Genomic DNA, 20,876 nt, shown 5'->3' with positions numbered 1-20,876 from the left:
TGGCTTCCTTGCAACTGTAAATTTAAATCATTGAAATGGCCTGTCAGGTCAGTCAGAAAAGCAAAGTCGGCTACCCAGTCAATATCTAGCATGACAGAAGTGTCCATTCCCTTTTCATCAAGGAATGCTTTTATTTCGTGCCGTAAAGCAAAGAATCGCTTCAGCACATTGCCACGACTAAGCCATCGAACATCGGTGTGATATAGGACATCACCATAATCCGCCTTTACCTCTTCTAGAAACGCCTGAAACAATCGGTGATTTAAAGAGCGTGCACGGACAAAATTAACCGTTTTCACAACAAAGTCCATCACTTGAGTGAATTTCAAATGTTTTGCACATAATGCCTCCTGGTGGATTATGCAGTGATAATTTTTTAAATGGACAGCCTTCTCGCCTAAGTGCCTTTTCAAGCAGCCAATAAACCCATTTTGCTCCCCAACCATGGCTGGCGCCCCATCAGTCGTCACGCCTACCAACGCATCCCATGGCAAATTTAAATCATCAATGACTTCTTGAAAGGCATTAAAAATGTCAGCACCAGTAGTCCTGCCATGCAAAGATACCAGGGAAGCCAGTTCCTGAAATACTTTGCATTGATTATCGACCCCCCGAATGAAAATTAAGAGTTGGGCTGTGTCACTTGCATCTGTGCTCTCATCAAGGGCAGCTGAAAAGAACTTGACATCCTTACACTGCATTTTCAGTTGGCTGTAACAATTGTCAGCCATATCTACAATACGCCGCTGGATACTCATACGTGAAAGGGGAACATTTGTAAAAACATCTTTTTTTTCTTTACACACTGCCTCGCAAATCTCCATCAGGCAGTCTTTAACAAAATCCCCATCTGTGAAAGGACGTGCTGACCTTGCAATAAGCCGAGCAACCTTATAACTCGCAAAGGTGGCACATTCAGATTCTTTTTTTTTCTGGGCAAAAACACCCTGTTGCTTAGCCAGCTGGGTTTTTAGCTCCCCAGCTTTCTTAATTCCCGCTTCCCCCTGCAAATCCTTATATTGTGAATGTTTTGATTCACAATGGCGGCGGATATTATATTCCTTGGGGACTGCTATGCGTTCGAGACTAATGAGACATGAGTACACATCAGGTTTGGACTCGATGAAAAAAAACTTCTCAGTCCACTCATCCTTAAATTGACGGTGCTCCTGGTCAATCTTTCTTTTTTTTACTGCACTAAACATTGGCAGGGACATCTTTGGATAAAGATACGAAATCCACTGTTATGCTCCCACTACGACGGTCCAAGTCTAGAGTATATACAAATTATATACTTTTTGGAGAATCCTAGAAGCGACAAAAGAACAAGATCAGATAAAGAACATAGCTTTGCCAGCATACCTTTTTGTGCACTTATTGATGGATACTTTGAGGAATTGCGGGCTGCATAGCATATCAACCTGCTATGTTTGAGATTAAGGTGGAAATTGAGGACATACTTTTTAAAAAAAAATAACATTTCAAAGCACAAGCTGTTGCCAAATTATGAGCTTTTGAAAGGAATTATCACAGGATGACCAATTACTTTAATGAACATACAAAGAAACTGATCTCAGTTTCTTCCTGGGCAGGGCAAAACTGGCAGGAGCGCCAGAGAAATAGTTTCTGCTTGTGCGTCTATCCCCCTGAACAATGCTTGATGGGGTTGTAGAAAGGTAACAATTACCCACACTCAATGGGTCTCAAACGCTTGATCGAGGTTTAGTTGCAAAATTACAGGAGCAGACATCATCCAGGACCTTACTAGAAAAGGCTGCAGCCAATTTTGAAAGCTTTAGGAATGTACAAATAACCACACCCACTGCTGACCCTTGACACTCTGGCCCAACATCTCTAATGATATGCTATGATAGTTTATTTCTGGTAGAGCCGGAGAATTACACAAGGTGAGGGAGAGGGGAGGAGAAAGGAGGGAGAGGAACAAAACAAGCTTTTATCGTACTAGGCCTGACGACATTTCAGATAGTGCTGGAGAGGGAGAGGGGATAGTAAATGGGGGTGGGGGGCAAACATTTGTTACTATCATACCATGTCCAGGGACAATTCTGGACCTAGGAGTATCATCTTTAGGGGACTGCAGCGAATGCCAAAGAGCATCACTAAATGGGAACAGAGCTACATGGTGATGCCGATTTGGGTTTGGCCCGGGATTTACACACTGGGTGCAGTTGCTATACATCAGGCCAGTGGCCAGGGTTCGCACTGGCAAACACATTTCACTTGCCTGTGTGATCCTACAGGGCACCAGGCAAGGCTGCCAGTTGTCTCTGATGTTATTCACCCTGGCCCACCTCACCCCCCAACTCAGCACACACACAAACATGCACCCATACAGACCCGAACCCCCCACCCCCCCAACTCCAAACCCCACCCCCCAAATCAGCACACACACACACACACGCACCCAACCAGACCCAAACCCCCACCCCCCAACTCAGCACACTCTCAAACATGCAAACATACAGACCCAAACCCCCATCCCCCAACTCAGCACACACACAAACATGCACCCATACAGACCCGAACCCCCCATCCCCCCAACTCCAAACCCCCACCCCCCAAATCAGCACACACACACACACAAGCACCCAACCAGACCCAAACCCCCACCCCCCAACTCAGCACACTCTCAAACATGCAAACATACAGACCCAAACCCACACCCCTCAACTCAGCACACACACAAACATGCACCCAGACAGACCCGACCCCCACCCCAAATCAGCACACACACAGACCCGAACCCCCCACCCCCAACTCAGCACACACACAAACATGCACCCATATAGACCCGAACCCCCCACCCCCAACCCCCCTAACTCCAAACCCCCACCCCCCAAATCAGCACGCACACACAAGCACCCAACCAGACCCGAACCCCCACCCCCAACTCAGCACATTCTCAAACATGCAAACATACAGACCCAAACCCCCACCCCCCAACTCAGCACACACACAAACATGCACCCATACAGACCCGAACCCCCCACCCCCCCAACTCCAAACCCCCACCCCCCAAATCAGCACACACATATACAAGCACCCAACCAGACCCGAACCCCCACCCCCAACTCAGCACACTCTCAAACATGCAAACATACAGACCCAAACCCCCATCCCCCAACTCAGCACACACACAAACATGCACCCAGACAGACCCGACCCCCCACCCCAAATCAGCACACACACAGACCCGAACCCCCCACCCCCAACTCAGCACACACACAAACATGCACCCATACAGACCAAACCCCCACCCCCCAACTCAGCACACACACAAACATGCACCCATACAGACCCGACCCCCCACCCCAAATCAGCACACACACAGACCCGAACCCCCACCCCCAACTCAGCACACACACAAACATGCACCCATACAGACCCGAACCCCCACCCCCCCAACTCCAAACCCCCACCCCCCAAATCAGCACGCACAAGCACCCAACCAGACCCGAACCCCCACCCCCCAACTCAGCACACACACACAAACATGCACCCATACAGACCCGAACCCCCCACGCCCCCCACCCCCCAAATCAGCACACACACACAAGCACCCAACCAGACCCGAACCCCCACCCCCCAACTCAGCACACTCTCAAACATGAAAACATACAGACCCAAACCCCCACCTCCAACTCAGCACACACACAAACATGCACCCAGACAGACCCGACCCCCCACCCCAACTCAGCACACACACAGACCCAAACCCCCCACCCCCAACTCAGCACACACACAAACATGCACCCATACAGACCTGAACCCCCCACCCCCCCCAACTCCAAACCCCCACCCCCCAAATCAGCACACACACACAAGCACCCAACCAGACCCGAACCCCCACCCCCCAACTCAGCACACTCTCAAACATGCAAACATACAGACCCAAACCCCCACCCTCACACACATCCAACACCCCCCACCCCCGCATATCAACATGCACACAAAATACATTCAAATCCAAACATCCGACACACATCCAACACCCCCCCACCCCCACATCTCAACATACACACAAAATACATTCAGATCCAAACATCCGACACACATCCAACAGCCGCCCACCCCAACATACACACAAAAAACATTAAAATCCAAACATCCAACACACATCCAACACCCCCCCACCCCCGCATCTCAACATACACACAAAATACATTCAAATCCAAACATCCGACACACATCCAACACCCCCCCACCCCCACATCTCAACATACACACAAAATACATTCAGATCCAAACATTCATACACATCTGACACCCCCCACACCCGCATCTCAACATACACACAAAAAATATTACAATCCAAACATTCATACACATCCGACACACATCCGATACCCCCCACCCCCGCATCTCAACATACACACAAAATACATTGAAATCCAAACATCCGACACACATCCAACACCCCCCCACCCCCACATCTCAACATACACACAAAATACATTCAGATCCAAACATTCATACACATCTGACACCCCCCCACCCCCGCATCTCAACATACACACAAAAAATATTACAATCCAAACATTCATACACATCCGACACACATCCGACACCCCCCCACCCCCGCATCTCAACATACACACAAAATACATTAAAATCCAAACATCCGACACACATCCAACACCCCCCCACCCCAACATACACACAAAAAACATTAAAATCCAAACATCCGACACACATCCAACACCCCCCGACCCCCGCATCTCAACATACACACAAAATACATTAAAATCCAAACATCCGACACACATCTGACACCCCCCCACCCCCGCATCTCAACATACACACAAAAAACATTAAAATCCAAACATCCGACACACATCCGACCCCCCCTCGCAACATACACACACAAACAAAGCAAAACAGACCCGACACACAAACACAAACAGACCACTTACCGGAGACGTGCTGGAAGGCAGGCAGGTAAGCGGCAGGTAAGCTGGAACGCTGGACTCGTACTACGGCTGGCGTGGTCCAAGGCTGAAATGCCTTCCGGCATCAAGCCTTATGGACCACGCCAGCCATAGTGCTGGCCCTCCATTGGTGCAGCACACACGCATTACGTGGCTCGTAGGAGTGGCGTGGTGCATGTGTGTGTGCTGAGCCAATGAGGGCCAGTGTTTTGTCCGGCCCGGAAGACAACAAAGACTTTCCTAATCCATTAGGAAAGTCTTTGTGCCTCGCGGGCCGGACAAAAGAGCATGGCGGGCCGCAACTGGCCCGCGGGCCGTATGTTGTGCACCCATGATCTACACACTCCCTCCACAAACCTCAGCGAACTCCTGGAAACTCCACTTATCACCACTTCACGCGATTATCTCCAAGAGATGGTTGCCTTCTTGATTTAATTGCACGTACAGTTACAGCAGCATAGTTCGAGCCAGCAGGCAGACTTTGCAAGTGTCGCTTTTGTTTATTACAATTTCGCAAATAGAGCACTGTAGTTACATTCCCCAATTCAGGGCTGTCGACATCCCAAAGTGCGAGTTATTTGCTGAATGAATGTCAGTTTCACTTAGGTAGACTGCCAGGCAAACAAGGGGATTTGCGAAGTTGTCGTTTATCACACTTGTCAAGTTAGAACACGCAGTCACTGTTCACTTGATGTTTATTTTCACAATACACAGATTTCACTATGCCTTGGATTGAGATAAGACTATAAATGTGACAATTTGATTACGTGTGTATTGGATTATTCTACGCTCCAAGTGAACATATGAATCTCGCAGAGAAGGTCACCAGTGGATACAATGTAATTCGTGAGACAAGCACGAGAACTGTCAAGCCGCACACCTCACGCGCTTTCACTGAGCTACTCAACCCTTGTCATTAAATACTGGTCCCGATAGATCTGAAGTGTGAGAATTCACGACAGCAAGGTCCGGTTCTGGCACCACCGAACACTCTGCTACAACACTCCGCGCAAGCGCTACGTGTGTGGGAAGAGTTTATATATGAAAGGCCCCACCCCCTGGTGATTAAAGGGATCTTCACGTTATTTGCAGGAACATAGAGTCTTTCTCTAACCAAGTCGCGTTTACTGCAAAACGCTGGAAGTAACAAAGTATCCACTCCTGGATATCAAAAGGCACACCAACGCTGTCACCTTGAACAGAACACTCTGCTACAACACTCCGCTCACACAATACCCAAAGACCCTGCAAGTGCTTGCATGTCCCCACCAATTTTGTATTTGCTGAGAAATTTCAAAAGTTTCCATTAATTTGGTAAACTGTAAAAATACAAAACAGTTTCCTTAACTCAAACTACTCTTTAACAAAAGGTAAAGACAAGTTATGTGGAGCTGCATGCTAACTAGAGAGCAGGGAAAGTGCAAGTCGCGAAATGTTCACAGAAATTTGAAAGTGATAGCAAAGAATTGAGTGCTGTGGCCATGTGGGTAAATGGTATTAATGGCTAAGGAGAGGGACTGGCAAACCCCTTACCCAGGCATACCCCCTCCCTCAGCAAACACTGTACGCATCATTGATTTCACTTTTCTCTCAGAACAGAACCATGATTCGATGATCATCCAGGTGGACTATTAGCCTGCGATGTTTACCCTATAAATTCTCAAATAAATGAAAAATATCATTGTATATGGAGCAAACACTGTAGTCTATTAAACTGTAAATGAGTATGGTGAGGCTTTCTGGATAATACACACTTAACAGAATATCTCCTAGTTGACCCTCGTGTGGTAGCCATAGACAACAAGTTCCATTCAAACAGAGTCATTTACTCAGGGTCACAAAGATTGGTTGAGATGGAAAGACTGGCTGTGAACCCATGTTTTCAAGTTGCATATTTCGGAAATGTGTAGGCTTCAGAGTACACATTCTATTGTTGCATCTTTAGTTGGATGGACTAGAGGATGAGATGTTTGACAGGTTCTGGCTTTTGTTGCACACATGTTTCTGTATTCTTTTAGAGAATTGGTAGTTTTATTTTGTCCGTATAATATGCAGTACAATGCGTATCAGTTGATGGGAGCCAAAAAAGCAGGATCTGCTGAGCATCTCGCAGGGGCCAACATCCGATGTTTTCAATAGGTGCTAAATCTTCTATATATATAAAAGTGAAAATGTGTTTGTTTGTGGCAGGATTTGTGGTGAAGCATTGTTCCTTACACAATTCCACACTGTTTCAGCAATTTGCACCAGATTTTGCATAGTTACCTGTTAGAACCCTCAGGACATTACTGGCTACTTGACATTTGGACACCCCACCCCTTACCCTGAATTTAAGCCAAAGTCAATATTAGTTTGTGGGTTTGTGGCAAAGCATTGTTCGTTATACAATTCCACACCATTTCCCCAATCTGCACCACATTTTGCATAGTTACCTGTTAGGACCTTCCAGACATTACTGTCTACATGGCATTTGGATAATCCACCCCTTTGTCTGGATTTCAGCACCTTCCCACATGAGAAGGTTGAATGAAATCAGCAAAACATCAATTTGGTTGTAGAAACACTGGTCCCGACACGAGGAACAAAACTCGAGGTCCAGGCCCTAGGTTGGACGATTTCCAAGATATTTGCACTGTAATGAACTGCACCACACAAGGGTGAGGCTATAGGTGGTGACAGAGCACAGGAGGACCCAGTATGCAGCGGCACACCAACTCTCACATCCCCTCAATGTATGCTCCAGGGACGTCATTTGGTGGTCAACAGAGGTTGCAGCCGTTAGCCCTGCAGTCTTCCTTGCTATCCCCTGTAGTTTATTTTGGAAATGCAAGCTCCTGGGCACTGGAGTAGCAGAGGCCTCTGTAGCCCCTGTGGTGTGGGGGGCCCCACCACAACAAGTCTGGATGCACCACAGCCCAGTCATCACCCATTAGGGTGAAGGCTGGGTTGGGGCTTGCAGCACGAGAAAGAAGCGCTCAGTAGGTTTTGAAGCTGACTGTGATATGTGGCACATGTCACATGCCATGTTCAACTCCAACCCCTTCTACTCCGGCTTCCTCGCCGCTCATATACATGAACCAGGAAGCTCTCCCAGCTTCCTGGTTCCTGTTTGTGAGCAGCATGGAGGAGCCGAGCGTGGCCTGGTGTGATGGACCGAAGCTAGAAAAACAAGCAAGAATGCTTTAAAAAAATAAATTATGTGCGCTCTTCACTTCTCTACCTTCAACTCCCTCAGGGTCAGACGCAACAAGTTGGGGGTAGATCTCTTTCTTCGGCTACGGCCTCCCTCTGGAACAGCCTCCCTGTCTCTTTGAAACTTGAGGAGAACTATCTCCAGTTCCGGAAGCACCTCAGGACCTTCCTCTTTGCTTCTGCCTTCTCTCTTCCTCTCCCCTGCTGAACTCCTGTCTGATACTGCACTGGTCACCTGGCTAGCCTCTGATTTTGGGTCCAAGTCCCTGCCTGCCCAGTTGTACACCCATACTGCCTCCTGGCAACCCTTGCACTTGGGTCTGTATCTGTAACCCTACAGTGCCTCTACCTGTACCTGAACTTATTGGACACCCGCTGTCTGCACTTACCCTTGCACCTGCAACTTCCTGGCCGCAGTTCTTGTTATTGTTTGATCCCATGTACAGCGCTGTCTGCTCCGGGCCCCTGGCATTTTTTCCCTCCAATCTCACCTGCACTTGCGTGATCTCAATGTCAGTTGGCCTAGTAAGATCGGTGTCTCTGTCCTCCATCTGTTCCCCTTCCCTTGCCTTGTAGCGCCTTGAAACACTTGCGTATAAGCACGTTATAAATACCATAGCATATCATAGCATATCATGATGTGTATTTTGCATGTGTGAAGTGCATGTCAGATGTATGTATCTGCTATGAGTAAGAGAGTGGTGGGCGAATGATAAGAAATGTGATAGTATGTGTGTTTGAATGTTCTGAGTGGGTGGCTGTGCGCCTGTGTGGAGAATGCAGTGAGAGTGGATGTAAGAGAAGGTGAATGAATGAGTGACTGGTGGGTGAATGAGAATGAATGTGATAGTGTGTGTTTAAATGTTCTGGGTGATGTGTGGGTGTGTGCCTGTGTGGAGAATGCAGTGAGAGTGGATGTAAGAGAAGGTGAATGAATGAGTGACTGGTCGGTGAATGAGAATGAATGTGATAGTGTGTGTTTAAATGTTCTGGGTGATGTGTGGGTGTGTGCCTGTGTGGAGAATGCAGTGAGAGTGGATGTAAGAGAAGGTGAATGAATGAGTGACTGGTCGGTGAATGAGAATGAATGTGATAGTGTGTGTTTAAATGTTCTGGGTGATGTGTGGGTGTTGTGTGCCTGTGTAGAGAATGCAGTGTGAGTGTATGTGAGAGAAGGTATGTGGGTGAGTGACTGGTGGCTGAATGGGTATGAATGTGATTGTGTGTGAATGTTCTGGGTGGGTGGGTGCATGCCTGTGTGGTCAATGCAGTGTGAATGAATGTGAGGAGATATGTATGGGTGGGTGAAAGGGGATGCCTCTGTGGTGTATATAAGGCCCTGGGACACTGGGGGTCACTAGAGCATGTTTAAAACATCCTGTATTGACTTTGCATGTTTTACTGGTATTCTTGGGCAAAGCCAAGTGTCACAATCTGGCTAGATTGCCATTTTGTTATAGCCAGTCTAGTCATTGCTTACTGTGGGCTGACATTTATTACTCACCATCTTTGATAAAGCAAGCATGATAAGCAGTATTACCTCACTAGACTGACATTTTGGTGTAGCAGCCTTTATATGTCTTACTGTAGCATGACTTTGTATTAACTGAGCATCTATGATGCAGCAAAGATGATAAGTATTCTTATGGGTCAGGACTGGCTTACATTGGAACCAGTTTGGACATGTTTTCTTATTTTGACATGTCACTTTTAATGGCCAATCCAACAGGAGAATGTCCTTACATAGGAGTGTTGGCATATATTGGCAGAGCCAGCTTTGTGCCTAGTGCCAGCAATGATACCATAAAAAAAAAAAATCTCAATGCAAACATGAGTATGTTCTCATATAGGAATACCAGCATATGTTGGTGGAGCCAGCATGGAAATGCATGGGCTCAGCCAGCATGAAAATGTTTTTTATACTGGAATATATTGAAGGGAATACCATGGCAATGCATTGGGAAATATTCTTGTGCACTTTTGGTGACTTGCATCTATTGTACTTTTTTCATGAGCTACCTACACCCTACAAAACCAATTGCAAACTGTCTGCCCTTTTACTAAAATGTTCACAGGAAGTGTGCTGTATAATGTACCATTTTAACCCATTATTCAAAAAAGATTCTCATGAGAGAGGGAAGAATCCCACCGAACCTCCCAAACCCGTTTTTGCTAGTTCTGGCCCCCTCACTATGCTCGGTTGCAATCACATAAATGTGGCAAATATTTACAACCTCCAATAAAACAACTCACCAACCACCACTGGTGGCTGGTATATTTGGGGGCCAGGCGCCGTGCCCTTCTTTCTGCGCTAGGTGAAACATTTAAACTTTGATTAAAAAACATATTTACTTCTTTCACTTGCAGTAGTGCAAGCCCCTGCAGCAGCATGATTTTCATGGACATTACACACATGTGGCATTCCGGCCTGGGGTGTGGCATGCCCTGTGCTTTGTTAAGAAGTTTGGAGGGGGCCCACATTGTATGCTTCACCACTTTTCGGGCTCTGTTCACTTTGAACACATTCAAGTTTGATGTAAATGGTTGAGAGGGGCTGCAAACTCGACCAGGACACTGCTATGGTGCAACACTGTTTAAGAAAATAAGCGATGGAGACACAGTCTCAGAAGTGAGAGAACCATGGACTAACCCACCGCTCCCCACTCAAACTCCTTCTTGGAAAGGGCTTTGTGTAAGCTTCATTCACAGGCCTGTCCTGGTGGGGGTCATTGAATGACACACCTCGCACACAGAGGTCTGAGAATTGTAGATGCATTGAACCTCACTCTTGAGGGAAGTGCAGCTCCCCTGCCCCACACCTAACCCCGTTAAAAAGATTGAAGAAGAGTCATGTATCCAAGCATAGGACATTAAGGTGTTATATTCATCTCTGGATTATGAGACACAGCATGTAGTTGCTTGTCACATAACTTAAAGATAAATGCACCCAGAGACAGGTGGCCTCAATTTACACCCGCACAATAGGTTTCTTCAATCATAGTGGTAGCTGATCTTATACATATTTATAGCCAGGGAAGTTTGTTAATAGTAAATCCTGGTCATTTCTTTAATTTTCAGGCCTTGCTCGTGCAGCATTTTGCTCCTTGGTAAACTGACAGCGCACGCCTCCCCAAGACAGTGTTATTTTGGCTTATTTAACACTTCAATGCCACAGATAATGAGTACTTCTGTGTCCATTGATCTACAGATGTGTCATACATTAGCTTTAGCCTGTGTTAGTGATTTTGGTTACCCTGTTACAAGTACTGCATTATGCATGTTTTACATATAGGCCCCACATCGAATCTGGAAAGTGTCATTACCCAAATGTGTGATCGTGGACAAATCACACCTCCCTCTGTGCCTTGGTTCTTATATCTGGTTGAAATGAGAGCGCCTTGAAACACGGGTGTCAGTTGCATCTGAAGGTCGTGTGCCATCACTTCCCATGATGTCACGCGAGGGTGGGGTCAAATGACATCACGTGTGAGGTCATCATAGGTCAAGGGTAATCTGATGTCTCTTCCGCTACCCCTGGCATTTTGGTGAAATGCCCTTCATGGTCTGCTCCGGGGTATGTCAGCCAGCCACAAGCGCCCATTCTCTTTGCAGTTTACTGCCGGGTGCAAACCAGATCAAGCGATAAGTGAATCGGAAGAGTGACCTACAGGATCAGTGTTATCATCTCTGTCTACAGAACCCATTCAGAGAATGGTAGAATGTAATAAAATCACATGCTCTTAGTCATTGATAGAGGCACCAAATGTCATTCTTTGATATGCCACTCCAATTTGCATTCTCACAAAACAAACGAAATCTATCATAAGTTATAGAAATCATTTGGTGTTTTTTGGTTTAAGAAAATGTTTTAGTTTGTTACAGAGATTATATCACCTCACTGACTTCTGTATAAACCTTTAAGTAAAAAAGCAATTTTCATGAACTAGAAATCAGAAGTAACTGATTATAGGTCTCCTTTTTTTGTGGGAATTCAACAAGGTAAACAATGCAATAATTTTAGTTTAGTGCTACCTATAAGCCAAAACTATTGCATTAGAGTACAGGTAGGGAGAAATGGCATATGAGTAGGGACACACAACGTGTAGGTGTTATTTGGTTATTTGTCCACCCATTGACTGGCCATGGCCATCGTAATCTCTATAGCCATTCCCACCCAGTTGATCATGGGGACTCTTTGAACTTGCTTCAACCAAGCCTTACCATCAAACTTTGCACTCGTAGTGCCTGCCATGGTTTTTTCAAAGCAGTTTTCTGAGAGTTAATGACTTAATGGGAGTTGCAAACACGCTACTGGTGTAATAAAAATGACGTAACCAGGTCTGCTTTCAGCCACTCGATTTATAAGCATTATGTGTGTCCTTCACTGAAGTCCCGTTAAAAACAAGCATTGGCAAAGCCAACATGTTTGGATCGTGAATAGGTATTAGGCATTTGCCAGGCACTGCTATTAGATGCCCAAGTACTCAAAGTATTTTGCACCTACTACAATCAATGGCCAGTTGCTACCACTACAGCAGTGCCTGGCATTCACCTTCCCCATGCCTACAAATAAGCCGAATCTGTTGGCATTGCCATGCTTGTTTGGTTTTTGCTGCTCCGGTGTTTACAATCTGAGAGGCGTTGGTGTGTGTGTGAGATTTCTCTGGTGCTTTGTTTCTTTTAGAGATGACTGACTGTTCGGCTATTTGAGGTGTAACTTGAATGCAGTGCCATGTGTACTCGTCTGTTTGTGTTCTGATAATAATCGAGTGTTCCACATAGCGTTTGCCTATTAGACACCCATCAGTGTCCTGCGAACAAAAGCACATGCAAGCATTTTAATTTTCTTTGTCGGTTGGAGGGGAAGAGAGTTCTATGTGCTTCCCAACAAAGCGTGACCCCCGAATAAAATGTTCCAAAACTTCCTGAGAGGAAAAAGATTCACCATTCTCAACTCCGAAGGAGGAATGCAGAGCTGTCCTAGTTGGTATTCAATATTGGAACCTGCAGCGTGAACTCAGATCTCGAGCAGCATCCTAGTAACTCACTGAGCTATCGGGCCGCTTCCTTTGGATCTACTTCTTAGGTGGGCTCATGTGACTAATGTGCATGGACCAATAAGCGAGATTTTACAAGGTGACAGGTGACCTGTGCTGGTCTTGAGCTTCTAGCACCATTAGTGCCACAGCACAATGATGCTTTGTGTCCCTGTCCTGGTCTCTTCTGTGATGCAGTTTGTTGTTTGGGAAAGGGTACATATATTACAATGCGTTGTTGTGGGACGGCTACATGTACTGAGATGTGTTGTTGTGGAAAATCCCCATTCCCTGGAGTGTGTTGTTGGGGTAAGGCCAAATGCATTGAAGTTTGTTGTTGGAAGGTGGGCATGAGGGTGCATACACTTCCATGTGCTGTGGAATGGATAGGTGCATTTCAATGTACTAGGATAGAAATGTCTATATCGTGGAGTGTATTGGTGAGGAAAAGCTACATCATTGGCGTTCCTTATTTGTTTAGTTTACCATGTGTGTTTATTGGATGTGATACAGTGGTTGGCTTTGTCAGGGAGTGTTCTAAAATACGAAATGTCCAAATGTGGTTGTGATGTCTCGATCCTGTGGTCCATCCAGGCCCTGTGCTGAGCATGTGATATTGGTGCTCAGAGACAAGGCGATGGATTAAGACTCACGCCATAGCTGCATCCTAGAAGATTGAGGGGTATCCCAGAGTCAATATTTACAGGCTAGTCACTGGATGCTGTGGTTTGATTTAGGCATGTAACCTTTAATAAAAGGTCAGTGGTGTGACCAGAATTCTCCTACAGCGTGGGCCTGCAGCTTGTACAAGTGGCCCTACGGCCTACGATAGGGGTACCCATCAACAAAGAGAGATGCATTTATTTAATTGGAGTACTTACTTTTAGGTGCCCATGAACAGGCCGAAGTTTTAGATTTTAAAGGTTATTTCTATGGCATTGTCCCAACTAAATGGTAAATGAAGGAAACAGATCCCAAATTCCACACTCTGGAAGGCACTGCCAGATGCAAAGTTTCCCTACCACTCGGGGCTTCTCGTGAGACCATGTTTATCTCTGCACTATAGCATTTTTTGTTTTCACTTCACAAGTATTTTTCATGGTCTCGCTGGGATTCTTGGGCTGATGAACTGACCACAGCCTCAGTGAGAGCTGGACTCATGAAGCAAGATAATAAAGTTATGGAGTAACTAGGCCCCAACCACTCAGCTAGACTGGACCAGCGAAGTGCATGGAGATTGATGCTGGGTGATCCTGGGAGCCGGGTCATGGCAAGGGGACACAAAAGGATATATTTGGAAATAGAGTATGCACTTTGCATTTTGATAAGATCTCTGGAGAGAGGAGAAGGACTGCATGTTCATGAATGCAGAATGCCTCATCTCTATAGGAGTGTTTGAATTAATAGGCTAGATACGGCATTGGCCCATCATCCAAACTCTCTCTGTGAGTTTACACCTTGAGAGATAGGGCAACACATGTATGGTCATGGGCAATCGACAACCTTAATCTGAAGGCTCTAGAAAGACCAGAAAGCACAAGACCTGATAATTATTGTCTTGCATCTTTCAAATGATGGGATGTTGAGTTAGGCATCTCAGTGCAATTCCCATGAATGCATCCAGTCTTAATTAAAGGTGGTGCTGCTATGGCTCTCGATACATGTAATTTTCCTGAACAAATTCAGTCCAAGAGATGATATTAACAGCCCCCATGTTCCTGGTACAGCTCTGAATCCATCAAGTCTCAAAGAGAGGCAATTCTGTTTCTTTGTTAAACCTTTTCTCCCTGCCCGTCTTATTGAACATATTCACTATTTGAGGTGAAAAGCAGTGTATGCCTGATTGTATCAACTGAGTTCATCCTGTACATCAGGTCAAAGGCTCTGTGTCTTTATCCCATCTTGTATTGGTGGTTGCGCCTTTGTATCCCTGTGACAGCATTCTCTACCAATTAACCTGGGAGATGCAAAGCTCAGTACATATTTAATTATTTTAGATGTCTAATTTGTTAACTATTGTACATTATTTTGTGCTGAAAAGAACATTGTTCCTTCCTGTACATAAATACAAATCTATAATGTTGTGACGAGTTGACATCTGCCCTTCAGGTGTACAAGGATGAGCAGAGGCTTAAGCTCCTGCTTAGCCCTCAGAGGTCTACAAACCAAGAACCAACACAATCATACATGTAAAACAGGCACAGTAAAGAGATATACCACCTTCCTCTTTTGTGGTAACTTCGGCTGAGGGAAGGCTATACTCAGAAGAGGGGTGTGAATGGAAAACAGTAGCAAGCCAAACAGCTAAGTATACCAGTCCAAATAAAGGAATGTCCATTCAAGGTCCTATAAATATGTATATACCTTAATTAAACATGTAGAGCAATACCGAAATAGAAAACACCAGGAAATCCCACTTCTGCAGAAAGATCACAGAATATGCATGATTGCAAGATGAATCACTCTGGGAAATGAGACAGGGGGAGAAAAGACAATACAAACAACAATGTTAAAAATCCATCCCCCCTAAATGTATAATAGTGCAATCAGATGAATCCACTCATGATACAGGTTTGTTTCAGAATTTAATTGAACTTGTGAGTGAGTGTTCCCTGGCACACCTGTTGAGCGTTGCCTATGCTATCCGTGTGTAAGATAAGGTACTTTGTGGAGGCATTTGGCCTGTCTCTGACTACAGTTGGTTGGCAATAGGGTGTTATGAGAGCTCAGCTTGAGTCATTAAGCTTACACCCACTCGCTCAGTGTGTGACTCACGGGTTCTCAATCACAGTATAAATCCCCAGGACCTATCCTTTCTGCAGGTGCCCAATGTCTCTGACTCTGGTGAATACCCAAATTCCATTCCTCTCACACACAGCTAGCTGATTATCCTGGGGACATTCCCCAGAATCCATCATTCCAATAAGTCAGTGCCTTGACACTTCTTTGCAAGTCATCATAAACCATTCTTCCAACACAACAATACCATCTGTTTGCATATCACTTACTGGGGAAGTTTCACATTTTAATGCCAGATTATGTATCTTCACACTGACTCCCCCCTAACGAATTCCTTCTGTAGGTAGCAGGTTATATGTCCATGGGTGAATCCTCCAAACCCATACTGTCTATTGCTGAAAGACTCTTTATCCATGGGTCCCCAGAAGACACAAATGTTTTTATTGCAGCTGCCATATCCTAGAAGGGAAAGTGTAATTGTGTCCCTGCCTCTGAGCAACTAACCAGAATCTATCCTTCCTACAAGGGACGGATTCGCTGTCCCTCTGTTAGCCTACAGTCATCCATCCAGGTAATGCATTGTTCCTTGGACCTGGAGATTCCCCAGAACCCATCATTTGAATGGAAATCACATTATGCATCCGTCCTTTGTGTGAGACAATACCCAGAACATAGCAGCTGGAATGCAGTGGTTCATCCTTGGGATAGTGGGCAGAATCTATACTTCATAGAAGTATAAGTTAGTGTTTTGTTATGGTGACAATGCCCAGAATACATCCAGCCTTATGGGTGAAAGGTAAATTTCCATGTGCATATCTCCAGACCCCACCCCCTAAATGTAGCAATTTTACATGGATAGGTAAACACCTAGAGTGAATTAATCTTTTGCGTGCCAGTCCATGAGGATTGAAGAACACGCTTGGCTAATGCTTTCCATGGGTAAACCTATATCTTTTTTACAGGTGGCAGGTCCCTCACTCCTTCTTGCCGGCTGCAACCACAGAGTCAGTGAATGCCGCTAATTTTCTTTGCAATGGTGACTATGCTATCATTTTCCAAGCATTCATGTGAGGGAAATTTTGAAGAGCATCCAAAATGATTGTTTAGATGGTGGGTACTCCGTAAAAAGCACAAATAATCATTCTTGATTACTTTTGACAAAAGGATTTACTGTCCATAATCAGTGTCATTCAAAACTATGGATGTTATTGTGAGTAGACTGGAAGTTGTCTTTATTGCAGTTATCATATCCTTACAGACTTGTGGTCAATCGTTAAGTGAAGATAAGATATACTCTAGTTCACACCACCAAAATCAAAATAAACTGGATATTTAATTTCTACGGCCAATTTCCCTTTTGGTATGTGCTAGACAAGTGTATGTGTTTTCTTTAAACAAGGTTCAATGTTGACAGACATGGTATTAGGTCAAAAGAACTTTTTCTAAAAAAAGATGGATTTAGAAAGACTGCTCTGTGATGGCACAGAGCGGGCTTTCTAAATCGATCTGTCATGCACCTGCCGTACAGGAGTGCACACATGGGTTGACAGGCAGGAAGTGTGAGTGAACGCGGGTGGGAGAAGAAAGGTGCATCCTGGGAGGTAAGTATGTTTGTTTTGCATGTGTGTGGGTGTATGTGTATATGTTTCTGTGTGTGTGTGCGTGTATCTGTGAACATATGTGTGTGATTGGCTCGGAAGGGGGTGGTGGGTGTGTGAATAGAGGTTTTGGGGGGGACCCCCTCGATTAACAAGAAAACCATTGGGAGAGGGTGGGGGTGAGGAAGGGGTCACCTTACAGGGAGAGGGTGGGGGTGAGGAAGGGGTCATCTTACAGGGAGCAGGGGGGCTAGTATGTTATATTTCGGAATTTGAAAGCCAACACAAAAGCGGCCGAAAAACAAATCTGTCTTGTTTGTTTTCGGGCTTTAAAATGCAGAAATATGACATAGAATCAACAGAAATACATGGGAGTTCTACTGCTCCTTTGTTTACTAGCTTTGAGGTCATTCTAATATGTCACATACTTCTATGCCCCAGTTCACAGCTAATGGGGGAATTGAATATTTAAAAATGTAAAACTCATATTCAAGTAATTACATAAAATACAGTTGTTCAACAAAAACTCAATACATTCTCTACTCAGTACAAGGTATGAGAAAAGATGGCAGACCTGCCCCCTTTATGCCAGCAGAATAGGCTCTTCATCATGTCAGTCTAACCCGTGCCCAAGCTCATACTACATTAATACAGGCATTCCCAGCCAGCCGAGCTGAGCCATTAATCAGGTAGTTTGAGATGCAGGCAGAATCTTATGCTACAGGCTTCATTCCGCGAAAGGTGTTGGCTGCTCAGACTCACTCGCCCACTCACCTATCTCCTTGCGTCCCCTGCTCATGCTCACTTGCCTTCAGAATCCTCCAATCTCTGACCCATCTGGTCCACTGCCTTCACCTGCCAAGTACCATTCATGTAGAAAAGGGGCTCTTCATTATGCTGGGCCTGGAATGGTGTGCTGTACTAGCTGGTAATGTTAACTTCAATTGTTAAAGGCCCTCTCCTTACTCGGGCCAATGAAATCCAATAAAAGGCAGAGGGTCATTAGCACCCTTTATGGCTGACACTGCAGGCATTTCATCTGGCTGAGTTAGTAGGCCCAAGGGGACCGAGGGACTTTAATGAGGTGTGCGTGAAATTACCACCGAGTACTGCATGCCAGTCCGGGCATTATTGCCGTTAGCAGTCCATAATAACATTGGTGGGGCTCATTGTTTACTTTTACTTGTTAAAAAAAAAAAAAAAATTGATGCAGGCCGTACTACATTCTTTTTCACAAAAGAATGACTTTGCAATCAGGATACTTGCATTGAAATTACATTGGTGGCTGGCGAGTGAGGGAAGCAGCATTGGCGACAAACATTGGAAGATGACAGGTAATTGAACTGTGTGTTTTGTTACTGGGTTTAGGTAGTAGGATAGAAGGGGGTGAGGCGGTCGAGGCATGGAGACGAAATGTGCCTGAGGGGCCAAAAACCTCTGGGAACACAGGTTTACATCTTGAGATTCCTCTAACATTCTACTAAAGTGATAAATCCAATCTCTCGCTTGAACTTCAAAATGGTTGTTAACTTCAATATTATACTTCAGTGGCTCTTCACATCATCTCAGCTGATTAAAAACTGAATGTGTAAAATGCAGCACTACTGCAATATCTGTGTTCTAATGTGAAGGGGCTGTCCTGGAGCATCGCTTCACTTCCGGGACAAAATGATTTGTTGTGTCAGCACCACAGGTTGGAAGACAATGAAAATGATGGGTTCATTTCAGGAGGTATTTAAACACATAAGCATGCACTATTTACTGTACTGCATGTGGAATCTACCACATACCATATAATGTAATTCTAAAATAATAATAACTGATCGGTAAAAGCAGGCACTATTCCACATATTATCTGTTTTATTGATTCCAGCACACTTAAAAATTACCCCTCAAGTTGCTCAGTGCTAGCGGCCTCAGTGTTAGATAAATCATGACCTCTAGGAGGAGAAAGGGATCTGGGTTTGTGCTGCATTGGGAAGCCAAATTCAGATGCACACTGACATTGTACATTTTGCGTCCCTCTGCTTGATTTAGATTTCTTAATCTAAAAGAAATACCAAATTAGGATGTTGATTCACAAATGACAATTCACTTTCAGGGGCATACACAATTTAGGATCTGTGCAATACAAAAAGGAAGATTTGTATAGCTTGTCAAGGAAGCTTTTCTTAATGTGTCCAATGTTTTATGTTTTGCATGTTTTTAATGTCTTATGTAGTATAGGCAAAACCATGTGGCTGTGAGTGTATAAATAAATAAATACAAAAGGGAGATAGAATGATTCTGCAGGAAATGAGAGGAAAAAGGACAGAGGAAACGGTGAACAGCAATACACATGTCAGGATATTTTCTTCCTATCTCTAGAAGTGGTGTTTCGTGGCATGTTGGAGGGGGGCCGCACAAAATGTCCCTTGTGCCCATGCATGAGTCCACCTAGAAATAAATCAGTGGGATGTTCCTTGTTAAAGATTAAGCACTGCTTAAATAAATGTCTAGTATTTTTATTTATTAGCTTGATGTTTTTCACCAATTCGTCAGGTGGATACAAACTGTTGCAGTCTATTATTCTACAGTTGCTGTTCATCCCCAGCTCTGTGGACCCACAAAACCCCTGTATTTGTTTTACCCTTAGGGCATGCAAGACACATATTCCTCAATGCTTCAAAAGGTTTGTAAGTGTATCTTTTTGGATAATAAACTACAAAACGTAATCCAAACCTTAGGTTACAAGGATAGTAAAAGGAATGTGTCTCAGCAGAGGAAGGGGAATGTGTCTCACAGAAGGAGTAGACATGGGCCTTGGGTGTGGAGCATGGAAGGGCCTTGAAAGAGGAGAAGGGATTGGCCTTGGGTAAGATTAGTTGATTTACCACTGATGGTGATCATGCATAGGCCTGGGGCACATGCAGTAAGGGGCTGAGGAGCGAGGACTGGCATCAGGTAAGCATTGTGTATGGGCCTAAGGCATGGGCCGTCTGTTAGGAGCAATGATGACCAACAATTAAGGAAAGGAACTAGGCCTCCAGCAAAGATCAGCCAAGGGTCTTAAGTGAGGAGTATGTAAGTGGCATCCATGTTAAGTGAACATGGGCCTCAGCCTTGGAGCAGGGTCAACTGTATGGAATGGGGTGGCCATGAGGTGAGGAAACAGGAAGTGGTCTTGGTTGAGGTACAGGTTGGGCCTTGCATGACAGGCACAGATGAGTGTTCAGTGAAGAGAAGGCATACAGCTTTGGATAGTGGAACAGGAATTGGCCTTAGTGATGAGCAACAATATGCCTTAGGTCATAAGCATGGTGGTTTATGGATAATGAGTGAAAAGGGATCTCAGGAGAGAACCAAGGATGGGCCTCAACTTG

The sequence above is a fragment of the Ambystoma mexicanum genome, chromosome 7q (genome assembly GCF_040938575.1).
Source record: "Ambystoma mexicanum isolate Mex_15411 chromosome 7q, UKY_AmexF1_1, whole genome shotgun sequence".
Taxonomy (NCBI): Eukaryota; Metazoa; Chordata; class Amphibia; order Caudata; family Ambystomatidae; genus Ambystoma; species Ambystoma mexicanum.
The sequence above is the reverse complement of the archived record's forward strand: the minus strand, read 5'-3'. Positions refer to the sequence as shown.